The 13,590-nt window shown below is 36.1% G+C and overlaps 1 long non-coding RNA gene across 1 annotated transcript in view; it reads left to right on the top strand.

Annotated features, from left to right (window-relative positions):
- LOC145526613 (uncharacterized) overlaps nucleotides 1-12,441 on the top strand; it is a 106,179-nt gene extending 93,738 nt beyond the window's left edge. The window contains exons 3-4 of the long non-coding RNA XR_014069021.1: nucleotides 2,341-2,427; nucleotides 12,155-12,441. This is a non-coding gene — a long non-coding RNA (uncharacterized LOC145526613). The remainder of the gene's footprint in view (nucleotides 1-2,340; nucleotides 2,428-12,154) is intronic.
- Nucleotides 12,442-13,590: the final 1,149 nt, after the last annotated feature.

The following is a 13,590-nucleotide window of genomic DNA, read 5'->3' as shown; positions in this document are numbered from 1 at the left end:
TATAGATTTATGGGTTTTCTTAAAAGAAAAAAATATGTGAAATGATGTGGAGTACTTTGAGAGATCATCTTGAGCAGTGCTAGAATTAAATAGGTATAAAAGCAACAATCCAGTCAACAATGAAGATGCCACACAATGTGGAATAAGAAGGGAAAAAAAGTGAGAAGCAGAAAGAATGAGTTTTGGTTTAACTAAGAGTAACATTTCTTGAGAAAAATATTACTTACAATGAAAAATATATTAACATTCTCATTTTGACTGAATTAAACATTTTGATTCATCTTTGACTAAAGAATAATTTGTTGTAGCTAAGCATTGGCGACCCACTCCAGTACTCTTGCCTGGAAAATCCCATGGACGGAGGAGCCTGGTAGGCTGCAGTCCATGGGGTTGCGAAGAGTCAGACACGACTGGGTGACTTCACTTTCACTTTTCACTTTCATGCATTGGAGAAGGAAATGGCAACCCACTCCAGTGTTCTTGCCTGGAGAATCCCAGGGTCAGAGGAGCCTGGTGGGCTGCCGTCTATGGGGTCGCACAGAGTCGGACACGACTGAAGCGACTTAGCATGCATGCATGCAATTAGCCAGTTCAATATCTATAAGTGAAACGGGTATTTAAATCATATTTTTGAGTAACTTTGGAATTGGCTCTTAATTCCAGAGTGTTTGTGAATTGCTTTGAAATTAAGTTTGATTTTATGGATATTACTTTGAGGAAGAGTAGACAGTTTGGAAGAACAGAGGTGGAATCATAACTCACATTTATTCTCACCCTTATTATAATCACCTGTGAATAGAAGAATCACCCAGAGTGTTTCCCATGCATATGCATACAGTCTTTCTTATAATTAATAAGTACCAGAATGAAGCACACTACTGGGAAATGAAATACTAGCAAACTTATACCATCTGAGTATAAGACTCAGTTCAAGGGATGAGTAATATTAGAATTGTGAAATATATAGTAAAGCATACATTGAACATCTATAAAAGATTGTGATAGAAATAAAAATGCAAATTTTTCAGGATTAATATAAGAAACTTTGTCAAAGCACACTTCTATATTAAAATTTAAAACTTTATAGTAAAGTTTTGCACCTTCAGGTGTTTCCTGATAGAAACTGAAACTAGAATTCATAAAGTGGAATCAACAGAAGAAGAAATTCATACTATATCCTCGGCCTACACAATGGATGCAGAGCTACAATACATTCAAACGATTGTTAAAGTTTTTATGAATTTTATGGGCTGATGAACATCACTTCAGTAGCTTGAAATGAGCCATGGAGGGAATATTTACATCACAGACATTGGTAAAACACTACAAATCAGAACTTTTCTTTCATGAGAGCCAGTTGTCAAATCTTTATCAGTATATGACTGGTTATGGAAATCACACTTTCTGTACTTTCAGATTAACATTTGCAGAGTTTCCACTTGGGAAAATCATTCAGCATGCATGTTAATATTTAGATACTGTTTTACGAGTGATTGATTACTATTATTAATGTTTTAATTAAAACATTAGAAAAAGACTGCCTTTTAAGAAAAGTCAGTGACAGTTTGCCCCATTTTTCTTTTTCAAATTACCAGGGGGAAATTAATATCTGAGAAACTTCTCACAGAAGAATTGGCAGTAAATTTTATTTTCTAAAAAGTTCAATAAGAAAAATAATCCTTCCTATAGAAATCTTGTACTTAGAAACATAAACATTTTGTCCTAAAAAAAAAAAAATGATTTTAAAATCCCTTTAATCTAGGGAGTTGTTTTCATTAGGAAAACAGTGTAAGGTAAAATTGTTTTGGTTGCCATACATTTATATGTGTTAAAAATTTAAGAAGGAAACAAACTGCTTCATATAAATTTTATCAATATTCTGATACTTAAAAAGTACTTTTAACTTTAAATAAACGATATTTGTTAGGGAGCATTTAACAGGAGGCTTCCTGTGTGCTGTTTTTTGATCTGTCATGAATCCTCTGTTCCTTATTAATCCTTGAATATTGAAGGATTAAGAGGAGCTGGCAAGCCACTCCCGGGGACTGAGGATGCATGCATTTCCTTCGTTGGCTTTTCCGTATGGTAAAAAGTAACTATTTATGATCCTCTTCCTTTCTGATGTGGGAAGTGATTATTTACAACCCTCTCTCTTTGATATAGATTCTAGCCTTATGTTTCCTTGATAATTTGTAAGATTTTTGATCCTTATCTTTGCTGAAAAAGCTACCTTCTAAGACAGTATATATACCCACACTAGGTTGAATAAAACACCCTTGTTCTATCAGAGCTTGGGCCCCCGTGTCTTTCTTCATCTCTCTCTCTCTCTCTCTCCTTCAGGCTAATACTTTGGAGCACAGAGGCCTGCTGAGCTTACTTACTTGCCCGGGCTTTCAAGACCTCCTCAAGAGGGTGCCCTGAGCCTACGTAAGCGACGCAAACCCTTTGTCTTAGGGTTTTATTGATTCTCTGCATAAACCAGGGAATATCAGCCTCTTTCTTTCTTTTACTTTCTTATCGTTGACTCCATACCACCAGGTTCTGGTCCATTAAAAGACCTCAATAGATATTGACTGCATCTATATAAGAATACAAAAAAAAAAAAATGTTTCCAAGAAGGAAATAATGACCCAAGATCCTGTGTGTTCATGAGAAACATTTCCTGATAGCCTCAGTGGAATTTTTCCACTTTTCTATTTGCCAATTTAACACTTAAAAATTTTAAGCCAATTTTCATCTGACCTTGGATTTGGGAATTAACACCTGATTTAACTGATGGGTTGATTGATTGCCATCTGATTAAATATAAAAATTCAGAGAATGCATGTGAAAAGAGCAAAATTAGTTGTGTAGGAATGAGACTTTGGAACTCTGCATTTACAGGATGAAAGCAGTTACATTTTGTTTTTAAAAGAAAGTGAACAGTTTACCAATTTCCTCCACACCCTACTATACCCTCTTGTTCAATAATGTCACAATATCATATATTCTGCTGAGACAGCAAACTTTCTGTGAGGTCCTGCAGCAACCTTCTTGAGCTGATTGCAGGCAATGACAGACTCATATCCTCGGCTCCTTTCTTCTCTCTTCCTTCTTCTCCTTTGCTGTAATTCAAGGTGCATACACATTATCTTAGGAACACATTGTTTTCTTAATTTCTACTCAACCAAAACCATTAATTATAATTCCACTTATAGCAATGCTGTTGGTGGCAATATTATGCTAAATATTCATTTGATAGTTTAAGATTTTTTTTTATAAGACTCTGGGTTATTTATATAAGTCTACAAAGCCAAAGTCAATAGCTCTTATAAATCATAGAAGAATTTATGGTCAAAATTCCCAACTTAGAAAACAATATTGGTTCTGTTGTAAAAATTAATCTTTAATATTTATTGCATATTGTCCTAAGTGTTTTATATGTTTAAAATGATCAGAAATTCATAACATCTCTAGAGAAATATTCAGTGGCATTCCTATTTACTGACAAACTTGAAGCACAGAAACTATAAATAGTCACTTTAGTTATGAAACAGATGTGCAAGAATGCAAAACTAAAAATCTGGCTCTATAACTCATGCTCTTAACCACTATATTACACAGTTTATCTCAAAAGAACAGATTATCTCAATGAATTTTAGAGAAAGAACATTTGATAAGCACAAACTATGCAATCTAAACTGACATAGTTTTATTAAAATATACTTCCTGTGGCGTATATTCAAGCCAGATCTGTGCTTTTGTAGCTCTTCTGGGGAGGCCAAACTATTTTATTCTAATATGAGTTAATACTTAGCTCAATATACTGTTCTTACTTGAAACCTGGACAAGTTATAGTCATAAGAAAAATCCTTAGTATGTCTAGAGAAATGGGTGCAAATTAAAAAGAAACAACAAAAAAGCCAATACAGTACTAGATTCTAAGGAAAATGACTGTTGATTAGTTTTCCTTTTAAGCTTCATATAGTGAGAGACTATAATACCCATTGTATTTTCCGTTGCTACTTAATGGGGAATTAGATGCTTAGGTAAGAGCCTGACTCAAGGCTAATTAGAAATCTATTCCTAAATTTTTTTAATTTAAAGGTGGCAAACTAAAGAAGTTTCCTCCTTTTCCTCCAATAAATTTATCTCCCCCTCACTTTCTCTGTCACACACACACACACACACACACACCATACATGAAGAATAAGAAACAAAACTTCCAAATCCCACTTTAATAAAAGTTTAGGGTCCTATAACCATAAAGAACAATATGCAAAAAATGAAGCCAGAAAGAATGATTTCTGATTTAGCAAAAGAAATTTAAAAATGTAGATGTATATTGAAAGAAATAGAGAAAAGACATTAATCATTTGCCATGCCATGGAAAGCTTGGTAATTAGAGACTTTTGTATCAGAGAAGGAAGTGCACTAAAATTAGATATACTTGTTACAGATATTCATTAGAAACAATTATATGCCCCCAGTTCCTCAATTCCACCCTGTGACTGTTTAACTGGGAACTCATAAAAGACAGCAACTAAAGCAGAATGTTTCCAGATTTGGAGACAGCAAAAAAGGGATGACTAGTTGGCTACACTTGATCTTAAGCAGAAACTTTGCATTAATTAAAGTGACCTTATCACATTATCCAAAAAGCCAGGAAAAGAGTTTATAGCCTTGCAGGTAGGAGAGGAGTGCATCTTTACTTCTGGAGAAATGAAAATACCCCAGAGTAGAAGAAAATAAAATTTGAAACATCCCAAGTACAAAATAAATCTCACTGTCTGATTGATTACAGTGAATTCTAGCAATGGATGAATTGTACCTGTTCAAAAAGACCTGCAAATCAACTTTTCGGTGCCTTACTACAAGGTATAGATATATAGCTAAGAATAAACGGACATTTGTGGTTATCAATAACCTCAGATATGCAGATGACAACACCCTTATGGCAGAAAGCAAAGAGGAACTAAAAAGCCTCTTGATAAAAGTGAAAGTGGAGAATGAAAAAGCTGGCTTAAAACTCAACATTCAAAAAATGAAGATGATGGCATCCGGTCCCATCACTTCATGGCAAATAGATAGGGAAACAATGGAAACAGTGACAGACTTTATTTTCTTAGGCTCCAAAATCACTGCAGATGGTGACTGCATCCATGAAATTAAAAGATGCTTGCTCCCTTGGAAGAAAAGCAATGACCAATCTAGACAGCATATTAAAAAGGAGATGTCACTTTGCTGACAAATATCTGTGTAGTCAAAGCAATGGTTTTTCCATTAGACATGTATGGATGTGAGAGTTGAACCATAAAGAAGGCTGAACACTGAAGAACTGATGCTTTTGAACTGTGGTGTTGGAGAAGACTCTTGAGAGTCCCTTGGACTGCAAGGAGATCAAACCAGTCAATCCTAAAGGAAATCAAATCAGTCCTGAATATTCATTGGAAGGACACGCTGAAGCTGAAACTCCAATACTTTGGCCACCTGGTGTGAGGAATCCACTCATTAGAAAAGACCCTGATGCTTGGAAAGATTGAAGACAGGAGAAGGGGATGACAGAGGATGAGATGGTTGGATGGCATCACTGACTCAATGTTCATGAGTTTTAGCAAACTCCGGGAGATGTTGATGGACAAGGAAGCTTGGCGTGTTGCATTCCACAGGGTTGTAAAGAGTCAGACATGAATGAGCAACTGAACAACAGCAATAGGTTTGGGAGATATGATTAAAGAAATTTTGTAGGAATTAAGGAGATGAACAAACTGAAAAGAAAATCAGTTCAGTGGGTCCAAAATTTGACAAACAGGCATTTCAGGAAGAGAGATGGGAAACAGGAGAAAAGTGATCAAAGGCATTACAAGCAAATAAGAAATCCAAGATGTATATTTCCACTTGAAATGTATTAATGAGAAAACAATGAATAAACAAAGTATATTTGGGGTAAATTTTCAGGATACTCAGGATAAAGCAAAGATGCTAAAAGCATTAAGGGAGAAAAAGAAGCACATAGAGTTATCAATGATGTCAGTAGCAATTTGAGATTCTGGTGGGCAGTGGAACAATAATACCATGACAGTTTTCTAAATAGAATTTGATAACTGGCCAACCCACATATGGACATGAAGAGTATACATTTTAGGGGAGGAAAGGACTGAAAATATTTCTGTCACTTGCATACCTCCTCAGAAAGCTCTTACTGGGTTCTGCAGAGCAAATATGTAAACCAAGAAAGAGGAGAATATAGGATCCATGGTAAATGTATTAAACACAATAGAAAAGAGGAGAGAATGTCTAACATGACAGCTGACTAGAGAATAAAGATCTGAATTGATTCGTGAAGAGAATATTCTTTGAGAGGGAGTTCTCTATAAAACAAATAGAATGAGTACATTCAACATACTTTATTCATGCGGAAAATTATATGACCATAGAATGACCTGATATAGCAATTAAAAATATAAGCAATTATCATGTGTGCATGATATAAAATATAAGCAATTATCCAACTCTTTGCAACTCCATAGGCTGTAGACTGCTAGGCTCCTCTATCCATGGGATTCTCCAGGCAAGAATACTGGAGTGGGTTGCCATTTCCTCTTCCAGGAGATCTTCCTGACCGAGGGATCTAACTTTTGTCTCTTACATCTCCTGCATTGGCAGGTGGGTTCTTTACCACTAGCACCTATTAATTTGGGGAACTAGAAAGGCACACAAGTAAAGAAATATAGTTATAGACATTACTTGGTTATAAGTTGTAATTATACATACACTGATTATATTTTTAAACTACTATTTAAAGGAGAGGATAAGAGGTGTGCAAGAGAGCTAAAGGTGCATATTCCATAACAGGAAGTCAGAAGAAAAAAAAAAAACTAAACTAATACATCAAAGGAAATCTTTGTTTCCAATCCCTTTTTTTTATTGATGAGAAGTGATAGGCCCATTTGGATCTTGGTAATAACATATTCACTGTTTGTGCTCCAATGTGGAACAAATTTATTGCTTCATTCCCTTTCTTTCATGTTAATACCATGGCCCTGAGCTGAACCTCCTTCTTTTCTTTCAACAGACCCAAGTAAAAGGCTCATTTTAGGACCAGTGATGGGACTGGTCTGTCAAATAGTACCTGCTTTTGATGATGCTATTTGCATCAAATCCCATACAAATTTACTGCCTTACCATATGAAAGATCTAGCTATAATAAATAGCATGTAATAAACTTCAGTTGTTTATTATGATTGGTGGCAGAAACTTCAGTAATAAAAGGAGGTTCAGAAGAGGGAAATTAATTTCCAAATAGAATGAGTGCTAGTTAAGGATGAAAGACAAATATGAAGTGGTATATTTTGTGTCACACTCAAGAACCACACTAGTTCGCAGTAGTAGAGGAAAGAAAATAAATTGTGTATGCCACAGAGACAAGGAGGATAATAAATTGGGGATAAATACAGGAGGGAGGGATATGTGTTTTGAAATGTCCTTAGTTAAAGGAATCTAGGGAACATCTTTCAGGATTAAATACTTGTAAGTTTTTCCCTAGAACAGTCATCATTACAATTACTACTATTGTTGTTAGGCAAGATTGAAAGAGAAATGTTAATATCATGTGTTGAGAATTTCTAGAGTGGGATCTGGGATCTGGGAAGCTAAGTTTGGCTTGATCACCCATCAATGAAAACATTTTAGCTGATAAACTTGCTTCAGTGTGCTTTATTTTTCACTTTTCAAATAATTGAAAACATCATATAGAAAAAGCTGTTTGGAATTAACATTTAAATCATAGATTCATAAGTATCTAAAGTATATCAGTGATGAATGAGTATATAACTGTATTCAAAACCATTCCTTGGTAATATCTTCCTGTGTAAAGTGATTATGACAGAAAAGAAATAATTTTTGATTCTAATACATGTTGTTCTCACTTAAATCAATTCTTATTTATATTGAATGGTTTTCATTTCAAAATAAGTTCCCAGAAAATTTATTCATCAAAATTCAGTCTATTTTGTTCTGTTACCCTAAAGGATTCCTGCCTCAAATCCATTTTGTTGGAAGAAAGGGAGATAGAAATAAGATATTTTGGATTTTGCAAATTTCTTAAATTGATGATAAATAAAACAAGAAAGACAGTTTCAAAAAAACATCTATTTCTACTTTATTGACTATGCCAAAGCCTTTGACTGTGTGGATCACAATAAACTGTGGAAAATTCTGAAGGAGATGGGAATACCAGACCACCTGACCTGCCTTTTGAGAAACCTATATACAGGTCAGGAAGCAATAGTTAGAACTGGACATGGAACAACAGACTGGTTCCAAATAGGAAAAAGAGTATGTCAAGGCTGTATATTGTCACCCTGCTTATTTAACTTATATGCAAAGTGCATCATGAGAAATGATGGGCTGGAGGAAGCACAAGCTGCAATCAAGATTGCTGGGAGATATATCAATAACCTCAGATATGCAGATGACACGACCTTTTTGGCAGAAAGTGAAGAAGAACTAAAGAGCCTCTTGATGAAAGTGAAAGAGGAGAGTGAAAAAGTTGGCTTTAAGCTAAGCATTCAGAAAACTAACATCATGGCATTTGGTGACATCATTTCATGGCAAATAGATGGGGGAAAAGTGTCAGATTTTATTTTTTGGGCTCGAAAATCAATGCAGATAGTGACTGCAGCCATGAAATTAAAAAACTCTTACTCCTTGGAAGGAAAATTATGACCAACCTAGACAGCATATTAAAAAGCAGAGACATTACTTTGTCCACAAAGGTCTGTCTAGTCAGGCTATGGTTTTTCCAGTAGTCATGTATGGATGTGAGAGTTGGACTATAAAGAAAGGTGAGTGCTGAAGAATTGATACTTTTGAACTGTGGTGCTGGAGAAGACTCTTGAGAGTCCCTTGGACAGCAAGGGGATCCAACCTGTCCATCCTAAAGGAGATCAGTCCTGGGTATCCATTGGAAGGACTGATGTTGAAGCTGAAACTCCAATATTTTGGCCACCTGATGTGAAGAACTGACTCATTTGAAAAGACCCTGATGCTGAGTAAGATTGTGGGCAGGAGGAGAAGGGGAGGACAGAGGATGAGATGGTTGGATGGCATCACCAACTTAATGGACATGAGTTTGGGTAGACTCCGGCAGTTGGTGATGGACAGGGGGACCTGGTGTGCTGCGGTTCATGGGGTCTCAAAGAGTCGGACACGACTGAGCGACTGAATTGGACTGAAAACAAGAAAAATTTTAGATGATTATTATTGATGGTTTACCAAATATTAGCAATACTAAAATATTTTAAATCTATGTTTTCATAAATAATAAATCACAATAAAGTAAGTAGAGCTGAAGACTTTATTATAAAATAATCTCTCAGCATAACATTTCTAACCTTGCTTGCTCTCATATTCCTTCTGTGGAGATTCGCAGTCCCTAAAGCTATAATGGCTCTGGTTTTTTCTTAATTATTTTAGACAATCATAACATCTTTAACTTTTGGCCAAGGTAGCCCTTTTATGATTTTTTTCAGAATTCAATTAATTTTATTGAAAGTCAATGTATCTGTACATATATAAATACATTTAAGTACACATATACATATATGTTATAAATTTTTATATTTGTCTGTTTTGATATTAATTAACATGTGTGTCTGGAACACAGTATTCATTCTGTAATAAAGGAGGAAATGTGGTTCAAGTTACATGTATTCATTAATAACAAATAGCTGTGGAAAAAAAGAAGCGAAAAGCAAAGGAGAAAAGGAAAGATATTCCCATCTGAATGCAGAGTTCCAAAGAATAGCAAGGAGAGATAAAAAAGCCTTCCTCAGAGATAAATGCAAAGAAAGAGAGGAAAACAACAGAATGGGAAAGACTAGAGATCTCTTCAAGAAAATTAGACCAAGGGAACATTTCATGCAAAGATGGGCTTGATAAAGGACAGAAATGGTATGGACCTAACAGAAGCAGAAGATATTAAGAAGAGGTGGCAAGAATACACAGAAGAACTGTACAAAAAAGATCTTCACAGCCCAGATAATCATGATGGTGTGATCACTCATCTAGAGCCAGACATCCTGGAATGTGAAGTCAAGTGGGCCTTAGAAAGCATCACTACGAACAAAGCTAGTGGAGGTGATGGAATTCCAGTTGAGCTATTTCAAATCCTGAAAGATGATGCTGTGAAAGTGCTGACTCAATATGCCAGCAAATGTGGAAAACTCAGTAGTGGCCACAGGACTGGAAAAGGTCAGTTTTCATTCCAATCCCAAAGAAAGGCAATACCAAAGAATGCTCAAACTACCACACAATTTCACTCATCTCACATGCTAGTTAAGTAATGCTCAAAATTCTCCAAGCCAGGCTTCAGCAATACGTGAACTGTGAACTTCCAGACGTTCAAGCTGGTTTTAGAAAAGGCAGAGGAACCATAGATCAAATTGCCAATATCCACTGGATCATCAAAAAAGCAAGAGAGTTCCAGAAAAACATCTATTTCTGCTTTATTGACTATGCCAAAGCCTTTGACTGTGTGGATCACAATAAACTGTGGAAAATTCTGAAAAAGATGGGAATACCATACCATCTGACTGGTCTCTTGAGAAACCTATATGCAGGTCAGGAAGCAACAGTTAGAACTGGACATGGAACAACAGACTAGTTCCAAATAGGAAAAGGAGTATGTCAAGGCCGTATATTGTCACCCTGCTTATTTAACTTATATGCAGAGTACATCATGAGAATCACTGGGCTGGAAGAAACACAAGCTGGAATGAAGACTGCCGGGAGAAATATCAATAACCTCAGATATGCAGATGACACCACCCTTATGGCAGAAAATGAAGAACTAAAGAGCCTCTTGGTGAAAGCGAAAGAGGAGAGTGAAAAAGTTGGCTTAAAGCTCAACGTTCAGAAAACTAAGATCATGGCATCTGGTCCCATCACTTCATGGGAAGTAGATGGGGAAACAGTGGAAACAGTGTCAGACTTTATTTTTTTGGGCTCCAAAATCACTGCAGATGGTGATTGCAGCCATGAAATTAAAAGACGCTTACTCCTTGGAAGGAAGGTTATGACCAACGTAGATAGCATATTGAAAAGCAGAGACATTACTTTGCCAACAAAGGTCCGTCTAGTCAAGGCTATGGTTTTTCCAGTAGTCATGTACGGATGTGAGAGTTGGACAGTGAAGAAAGGTGAGCACTGAAGAATTGATGCTTTTGAACTGTGGTGTTGGAGAAGACTCTTGAGAGTCCCTTGGACTGCAAGGAGATCCAACCAGTCCATCCTAAAGGAGATCAGTCCTGGGTGTTCATTGGAAGGACTGATGTTGAAGCTGAGACTCCAATACGTTGGCCACCTCATGCGAAGAGTTGACTCATTGGAAAAGACCCTAATGCTGGGAAGGATTGGGGGCAGGAGGAGAAGGGGAGGACAGAGGATGAGATGGTTGGATGGCATCACTGACTCGATGGACGTGGGTTTGGGTAAACTCCGGAGTTGGTGATGGACAGAGAGGCCTGGCGTGCTGCGATTCATGGGGTCTCAAAGAGTGGGACACGACTGAGCAACTGAACTGAACTGAACTGAGTATTACAATGGTTTCCTTTAAATACAATAAACCAAAGCGCTTTGTACTGATATTATACAACCAAATTAAGCATGAAAAATAAGGAAACAGGTCAATACAATGCTACTGTCACTGATCTATGGCAGCCGCGGCAGTGCTGTCTTAGAATATAAAATGGAGTTCTTTGCTATATGATGGAATTTCTTTGCTGTCTTTTTTGCATCTGCTTCAAATGACATTGCCAATTGAATTGGCAATTCAAACTGACGTCAATTTTGTTTTTGCAACTTTGTATTTTTATTTGTTTCTTTTGAGGTATAGTTGCTTTACAATGTTGTGTTAGTTTCTGCTATACAATGAAGTGAATCAGCTATGTATACATATGTCCCCTCCTCTTTGGACCTCCTTCCCACACCCCCATCCCATCTATCTTATTCCTTATCACTATCCTGATAAAGATTGTAAAATATGTCAAAATCCTTATCCATACAAGTTCCTAGGTGAACTTTGAAACCTTTCCAATTGCCTCTCATTCTATAGCCTTAAGATTTAGACTTCATTCATGACAAGAAAATGTATCATTTTTCTACATTTTCACAGACTGAAGAAAACCAACAGATCGAGTCCTCAAGTGCCATTCTTGTCATCTTCCTTTCACTGTGATCATCAAACAGAATCCTCCTATGGCTCTCAAAATAACTTAGGTATTTAGAAATCAAAAAGTAGTAAAAGAGTTATCAAGTAAAATGGAAACTAATAATAATTGGGACAGATACTCTCAAATCTATTGCTACCCTTCTCTTTTGGAGAAGGTTGAGAAATTGATGTTTCTGTGACTAATTAATAATTTTGGATTAAACCTGAGACTTCCATTTATGAGCATTATTGATGAGCTGTTATCAGTTGAATTATTCTATTAAGAACAATTAGAAAATTTGAATAAAATACAAAATATGTTTGAAGATATTAGAGACATACCTAAACAGATAGGACTTGAAGAACCAGAGTTTTGAGTATAGTGTTATGATTTGAATGTGTCCTCCCTCCAATTCATATATTGAAATCTTAGCTCTCAGTGCTTCAGAATATGATGTTATTTGGAAATAGGGTCATTGCAATTGTAATTAAGTTAGCAAGAGAAACTTGGAGACGGATGCCCACAAACAGAATGACTTCTGAAAATGAAGGCAGGGATTAGGGTGATATATTTATAAGCCAAGGAACATAAAAGGCTTGCAGCAGACTAGAATTTAAGAGACGTGTGGAGTGACTCTTTTCCTCACAGTCTTCAGAAGGACATAACACTGCCAATGCCTTGATTTTGGACTACTAGTCTCCAAAATTATGACAATAAGCTTCTGCTTTCTAGGCCACTCAGTTTTTGGCACTTTGTTACAGGTATTCTAGCAAACTCATACAAGTAGGGAAATACATTGAGATGCCATGTTTTACCTCAAAAGCTTTTTCTGATAAATAAATGGTGTAAGGCCTAAAAGATTAAAAAAAAAAATCTGAGCATAAAATAAGAGACTGGAAATCTGAGCCAAGTTTTTGATAGAGTCATGTGAATAGGGAGACAAAATTTGATGTGCAGGTCTTCCAAATGAGCCAAGTTTGAGGGGCCAAAATTCAGTAAAGGAAGGAAAACATTGACCTTACCTAATGCTTTTCCTTCAAAAAGGTAATTTGAGATTTGTAAATGGGGAAAGAGAAGAGAAGAGGCAGCACAATTGCTAGAAGCCAAGCAAGGCTATTGACAGTATACAATGCTGGCAAGATCTAAAAAAAATGGGGTTTAGTATCCTCAGTGAGAAATACCGTGGAAATGCAAGAGTAATAGCACAGAAGTAAGGCGAACAGGAAATAGAAACGCCCTCAAGTTTCAGATTAGCTCAATTCTAAATGAAAATTACTGTGATTTTCCCCTACTTGAATTATCTGTCAAAAATAAGTGTACATCTTCTTTAGAAGAATATAACATTGAGCAGAATCTCTATAATTTAGTATACAGCACACCCAGCATTTAGTTACAATTT

Source organism: Giraffa tippelskirchi, chromosome 2 (assembly GCF_054371585.1).
Source record: "Giraffa tippelskirchi isolate mGirTip1 chromosome 2, T2T-mGirTip1v1.2.pri, whole genome shotgun sequence".
NCBI lineage: Eukaryota > Metazoa > Chordata > Mammalia > Artiodactyla > Giraffidae > Giraffa > Giraffa tippelskirchi.
The sequence above is the reverse complement of the archived record's forward strand: the minus strand, read 5'-3'. Positions and strand labels throughout refer to the sequence as shown.